Raw genomic sequence first — 7,511 nt, 5'->3', positions numbered from 1 at the left:
AACCAGCTCCGCTAGCCGGAACTCTACAGTCAAGGCCATCGGCGCGCCGGCACAGTAGCACTTCGTTGCGGAGGGAAACGCGGTCTACGAAAACTCCCCATAGATAGTGATGATTGCGTGTTGGTTACACTTCTTGGTATGCGAACGCAAAGGAAAAGACTTACAAAAACACGTCAGACACGGTGAGTAGTTTTTGTGAGTCCCTTATTGTCTCCTTTTGTGTTCGCATACCAAGAAGTTAACTTGAGAGGACAAATGTAATGAGATACCTAGGCCTGGCAGAATATTGCGATACAATTGATGCATTGATTGTAAATGTATTTCACTACTGAGACAAGTATATCTTTAAAGTGCATCTCAGATAGAGATATGGATGCCCGACAGTATCTCTCCAATGCCCTGAGTCACAGGGCATCTAGGACTAAGATACCAAGGGTCATAAGGTATCTTTAAGCATCCAGTATCTTTCAAGCCGACGATGTTCTAAAATGGTTCCTTGTATACTTCGCCCGGTCGGTGGGGGCCATTGTACAGCGTGATTCGGGTGGCTTGATAGTTTTTGCAGAGACCACACGCATCGCTACGATCCACTGCTGAAGTACTCGTATCTGGTACGTGGCAACGTAGAAATAGCTCTGTCTTGTGCAGGTATGGAAGCGAAAGTCTACATCGGATCCCCCCGGAGAAACCGCCGACCTCTACCGGGGACAGCTTCACGCTGCCTGGTGCGAGCCCGGACACGCTCTTGTCTTCTCGTCCTGCAAGCCTTGGCCTCACCCCGAGGCAAACTGCACTGAGGACCCCCTTGAAGGTCTCTTTCGACGTCTGCTTTCTAGGCTCGGGTTCGGCCGGTATTTATAAGACCTTTTTTTTTTTTTTTTTTCTTAAATAGACACCGCGCAGCAGTGGCGTAGCCAGGATTTTATTTCGGGAGGAGTCTGACGGCATTCTCTATCCCCCCCTTTCTCCAAATGACACAAAGTGAGCTCGCCGGTACGGACGCTCAGGCAAAGATTAGGGAGGTGCTGTTAACATAAAACGGGTGAAGCTGCATTGTCATTTTTCAAAAGGGAGCAGGCTTCATTTACAGGACTACGGCCGTGGGGCTCACCGTACTACTGTCGTCGTAGTTGCGGCCCACCAACTTTAAAGGAGCTGTGCAACAATTTCGGGGCTTTGCTTAATTTATTGTGGAGGTTGATTGCTGACATTTTTGAAGCGAACTACAGAAAACAGATTTTGCCTGGATACCCTAGTTTTTATACAAAAAAAAAAAAAATGAAAAAGATCCAGGTTTTTGCCGCCTCTCAACTCGTACGCCGTCTTCCGGGTCACGTGCGCAGTGACGTTGATAGGGTAGGCGCGGGGTTCCGGAAAAGTTCTCTCTTTAAGGGGTATTCACACGAGGGAGAAATCCCGGGGATTTCTCCCCGGCACGCGCATCCCACGACGAAAACGTCAGGCTTTGCGATGCGCAAAAGCCTCGCGTTTTCCTCTCGTGATGCGCGCGTGCCGGGGAGAAATCCCCGGGATTTCTCCCGGCCCGGCCTCTCGTGTGAATACCCCTTTAGAGCCATCAGTGAGCAGCGAGAACTCGTCCGCTCGCGACCGCGTGACCACGTGCTGGCGGGCGCCGCGCGAACAATATGGTGAAAGGAGGAAAGTCTCATCCGGGTCCGGCCATACCCGTCCGGCCCTCTCCCCCTCCCCCTTTGCCTTCTGGCGGCTGTTCGCGGTAGCAGAGAGAGCTGACGGTTTTGTGGACCTAGGATAGATGGCGCCACTAAAACTCCGTATAATAAAAGTTCTGTCGATGATACCAGGTTTTTGACGCATTTATATATATGTTGGAACGACAAGATTTATAGAAAAGTTACCTTTTATCGAGCAGGTATTCGCACAATTTGCTATCCTTCTACAAGATTCCCCATTGACGTCACGCCGCGTGTTTCTCATGGCCGGCGCTCGTGGCTGCAGGCCGGGGAATATTCTAAGTTTTGCCTCGCTATTACGCGGCGGAATCGCAACATTTCGATGGAAGGAGGTGTGTTTTCTGTTATTTGTGACAAGGTGAACAATATAAAAAGCAGAACAATATAAAAAGCTTCCAAGTCGCTCCACCTCAGGTCTATATAGAGCAGCTGCTCGCAGAGTATTTTCGCTCACGTTCGTCTCAGTTTAGGCATAGCTGAAGGCCTAAATCTTCGGCGACAGATGGTCAAAGCGCACACGAACGCCCAAAAGAACCCAAGAACGAGCGCTACGGATTAGATTGTTTCGGCTGAAAACAGCCAACAACATTTATACTGATTTTACATTGTCTCTTGTTTTAGCCGGCTCGATTGGGATTTACCTTAACTATTATTTGTAAACAAAAAGTACTTGCTAAGCGTACATTTCTTTTTTTAATATTTTCCTTTTTTGATTATTACTCTCGTTAACCATATTGGCGCTGCAAGCGGGAAACGTCAGCGCGCTGCGCTACGAAACCCCTATTCTAAAACTCTCTAATTGCAAGCATCGAGCCCCAACTGGCGCCCCCTGGGTGCAAGCATGTGCAGCGTGTGCGTGAACAGAGCTTGCTTTTACGCGGGCTTGCCCGCACGAGCAGAGACATGGCGGCCGCCAGTCGCCTTGCTTGCAATCATCTATAGAAGTTGAATAAAGCGGCAGTGGTGCCTCATCGGTTGCCTGAAGCCAAGACTAGTGCCACTATAAATAAGCTACGCTTCGGAGTAACAACACTTAGCCATATTGTGGCTTAAAATCATGGTTGCCAGTTATCTGAAGCTTTATCTGAAATCACAGGAAACACTTTCCACAAATGTTTAAACAGTTCGCGATAGAAAAAAGCAATATTACGCGAGCTTCCTAACAGCGAATCTAATGCTGAAGATGTCGCACTTTTGAACCATGACGATCGGCAGTTGCACCTGTTCTGCACAAGCACCGAAATGGCGGCGCCCACAGCAGTGTCGGGGAACAGAGTGCCGATACTCTAAGCGCAGCTCATTTGGTGGCTCTAGTCACACTTCCCCTTCCAGCCTACCATACCTCCAATGAACTACAGTTATGGCGGCGTCACACATGCGTGGAACGCTTAGTGAGACCTGCACAAGCAGAGATATGGCGGTGGCCAGTCGCCTCGCTTGCAATTATCTCGCTGGCAATTATCTATAGTTCTATGCTCTCTTTCACCTCAAGAACCAAACTAAAAAAAGTCGGGCTCCTGGCGGAGTATTACTCATTTTCCACTTTATGTAAAAAATGAAGATATATGTATAGGTACATTTCAGATTAGACAGATGTAATCTTATCAACACGTACACACTTCAAACGCCATAAGAATCGCTTCTTACTCCGACAACTAAGTTTTATAAGAACTACCTGGCACGGCGTATGAACAGTGCGTAAACTATCTTTTTCTTGAATTGAAAATGAGTATAGTTCACTGTAGTCAGAAGCGCCCTTACACCATCAAGCGCCCTTGGCAAACTCTGACCGTGGCGCCTCCCCCCCCCCCCTCTTCCCTCCCTTTTTATACGCCCATACCTACTAGGTACCACATCACGTTGTTATTAAGCATGGGAGTAGTAGCCCAACATGAGCATTTTGTCAACCGAGAACCGCATTCCAAGAAACGAACGGCGATCGGGCATATAGTGTCGTGTCGGACACTGTATTAAAATAAGTCAAGCTTGCCCAAATGTACATTCTAAATTAAAACAGAAGGGGGCGCGGCGGCGATCCCCTCTTGATGCGAGCCCTGTGCGACCCTTCAGGTCGCCAACCTTTACTTCAGAAAGGTCGCGACACCAAATCCCAAATTATTTAAGCAAAGTACTGAAATTGTTGCACAGTGCAACACGAGTGCAGCATCAGCATTCGGCGAAGAATCGTGTCCAGTCAATGCGCCGAAGGACGCTCGGCACCAAGCTCGGGCCCAGTGCGCTGAGTTTGCACCATCCGACTGCGATGACGTCTTGTGAAGAAAGAGTGGGATGTTCGCGGGATTTGAGCATTCTAGGTAGTGTTGGTTGAAACCGACTTTTCTAGACTGCTCTCTTTCTCACGCAGTGTCCAGCGTCGTCAGTTCCCTCCTCCCCAGCGCCTGCCAGCTCCTTCTGGTGAACGCGTGGGACATCGTGGATGTTTTTGGCGCTGGGCAGAACCAGGCTTTCTGTGGACTACTCGTCCCCTCCGTACTCCCGGACGGAGTGCGAGTCCGACCCTTCACCGTGACCCTGCTCGACTTGTGGAAGAGGCCAGTGCTGCCAAGCCTGGGCAACGACTGGTACGCTACCGACGAGTTCAAGCGCCGTGTCGGGTTACCGGTGGGCGACGAAGCGCTCAGCGTCAAGTGCGTCCTCTGGTTCAGCGAATACCTGATGTTTACGAACAACCTCCCGGACATCATTCTGTGCGGATTCTTGACGAGCTGCGAGCCGCACCGGTTTCCGGTGGGCGGCGCCGCGCTCCACTCCTTCGTCGCCAACGGCGCGGCCCGATACGTCGTCTGCACTGGACTCTGCTTCCTGGGCGACGGAGTCCGGGCGGCTTCCGTCGTGCTTGGGCCGGCGGTCCGGTGCACGGCAGCCGTAGACTCGGAGCTACGGCGGTTAAAGACGGACAGCGGGTTCGGGGATTGGAAGGCGGGAGGGACGGTGGGCTTCATGTTCGCCCCTTTGAGGACCTACGGAGAGCACCAGGCTGATTCGGCCGTTGAAGCAGAAGCGTTTGCCAGGGTGTTTCCGGGAGTGCCCCTCACGGGGCTCTGTATGGAACACCGCTCGGTTGGAAGGGAGTACCCTCCTGGTCAGCATGAGCCAGAGAGCAGCCTTTTTGCCTATATGTATCCGGACGCAACGGTGATCGTTCTGCTGGGTTTCGCAGGCTAGGACTGCGTTTCTCGTGACTTGCAAATCTGTTTTCTTAGACAGGAGTTCCAGTCAGCCAAGAACACTACGGACAGAAAGAGAGGGGAGATGAGAGCGCCCCGTGCGCTCTCATCTCCCCTCTCTGTTCGTTTACGTTTAGACAAAGGCCAGATCTCATTGTCTCTACTCACGGTTCGAACGGAGAGTGAAGACAAAGGCAACTAGCTTGCGTCTGCCACTAGTCACTCCAACGAGAGTTCTGTACTTTGACATTCTCACCACCCTCACCTTCTCTACCTCAGTTTATATTTGTCAGTCTGTTCACCATTCCAAAACGCTGGGTTCAGGGGCTTAGCCGAAAAAAAGGGGGAGGGGGCGTCGGTGGGATCAGTCTCTCCTCTCCCCCCCCCCCCCCCCCCCCGAGTCATGGACATATAAGCAGCCCCCCCCCCCCCCCCCTCTCTACGAAAACATTTTTCTGCTATGCTACTGCTGGGTTTGATCACCTTTTAGAACAATTTTTTTATATTATTGTATTCTCTGGATATATGTCACCTGTATCGTATTGAGGTAAGCCGTATGCGCTGGCTTCTTATGTACTACTCCAACGATAGCCAAATAAAATGTTTGACAACTGCTTTCCATGATGACGGATCATTGCTGTCGTTCGTAGAAACACAATTAACGAAACACGTCCTCTAACTTTTTCTGACAAAAGTACGTCTTTCATATACTCAACGCGACAAACATCTCCTCTAACTTTGGTTTGCAAAAAAGTAGCGCTTATATGAACGGTAAAGTTGATTGTTTCTATTACAACAGTGTACAAGTACTTTATGTATATCATCATAGGGTACTCTAACGCAGTTTTCCGATTATCGCTATACCATACATAAAAACACTACTAGTTCGAACAACTAAAACGTTCTCGTCATTGTTTTTGTGGGAGACGTTCACACTGGGGAAAAGATCGAGGAGTGGCGCTCCCTAGCGGCCACCACTGTAACTAACGCTGTGTGGCAAACAAACCCCCCCCCCCCCCCCCCCCCCCCCCGGGACCGCAGTTATTACAAAAGGGAAAACAGCGCGCATAAAGCAGAGACAAACTAGAAGTGAACACAGGACAAGCGCTGAGTCTCAACTGAACTTTAATGAAAAAGTGAAAGCCGTTTACAACTTCCTGTAATGCCGAATTGGAGCGCAGCTCTTAAGAAGAGGGAGGGAAGGGTACTGAGGGGAGGGTAGACCCCTCATTCTTTAATATGCTCCGGGGGGTCACCTGACCTCGGGGGAGGGGGTCACATGACCTCGGGGGGAGGGGGGTCACGTGACCTGGGGGAGGGGGGCCACGTGACCTTGGGGGTCACGTGATCTTGAGGTGACCTTGGAAGGGGTCACGTGACCTCAGGAGGGCTCACGTGACCTTGGGGTGACCTTGATTACGCCGACGGCGACGCCGCTCAAGCCGGAAACGGGCGCCTAAGAGCTGCGCTCTAAAATGAAATCAGCAATACCGAATATATCCCGGGGTGGCCAATCGACACGTGTCTAAAAATGCAATCTCTTTGCTGTGTAAATTCAGCGATGTCTGGCTGACGCATTGTGTACCTTCTCTTTTAATCGCATAGGCTTCTGAAATTTCCCTAGTCATTCGGTCTCTGCCCTTGCCAATAATCTCAACATTTTTTGAAGATGGGTCGACACCCACAGCTAGTCATGCTCCCGCAATCTGTGGTTAACTAATCTGACCAACATCTTTTTTTTGTTACACGTAAGCAGAATTTTATAAACAACTCCCGCCTTGCAGTCAACATACCGATTTCCGTGCCTTACCGCGCAAGTGTGGCCATTACCTTTCTTATTCACAACTCTAGCACAAAGTTGCGCCAACTTGCAGGGGGCAGAAAACACTAATGGCGAATTCGGATGGTCAGTTGCCGGCGAGAACGAGCCGGCGGAACCGGCAACCAGAAACGTGCCGGCGGCACACCACGTGACCCTCACCACCCGAACACGAAACGCCAGACGGTGGCAGTTTACTTCGCCTGTCGCCTGTCGCCGCCGTCACTCATGTCCCAACGACTTGGATAGACTTTCGTAGCGGCTGCTAAAGTTACTTCAGATCAGTTTCGTTCTTTCGTTCATTTTTTTCTCACTGACCTTCTCTCTCATTTTGGAAGTGACGACACCGGATACAGTCTGGCGCCCACTCGCCCGGCCGTTCGGAGCTCGGGCGGAAAAAGCGCCGGAAAGTTGCCGGTGCTTGCCGGAGAACCACCACCCGAACGGTGCGCGCCGGCCGGAAACTGACCACGCGAACACTATTGACGGCTTTCCGGCAAAATAAGTTGCCGACGATTGACCACGCGAATTCGCCATAAGATCCCATCGTACCGCAGCGCAACTTTTTTCAAGTTGTGTGAAATCTTGTGTTCACTCCCACTTCGTCCCTGTTTTTTTGCGCGCTGTTTTCCCTTTTGTCAGTATGAACCAACTACCCCACATCGCCATCCTAACGCAGTTATTAGTGCATTCGGTGCCATGGAAGACGACGACGCAAGGCTCGTAAAAGGTATGTAACACTATTATTGTCTCCTAGGCGCATCTAATATAGTCCCCTTTTGCTTTCAATGG

The sequence above is a fragment of the Ixodes scapularis genome, unplaced genomic scaffold (genome assembly GCF_016920785.2).
Source record: "Ixodes scapularis isolate PalLabHiFi unplaced genomic scaffold, ASM1692078v2 PGA_scaffold11__112_contigs__length_91849675, whole genome shotgun sequence".
Lineage (NCBI taxonomy): Eukaryota > Metazoa > Arthropoda > Arachnida > Ixodida > Ixodidae > Ixodes > Ixodes scapularis.
Note: the sequence above shows the minus strand (reverse complement) of the source record.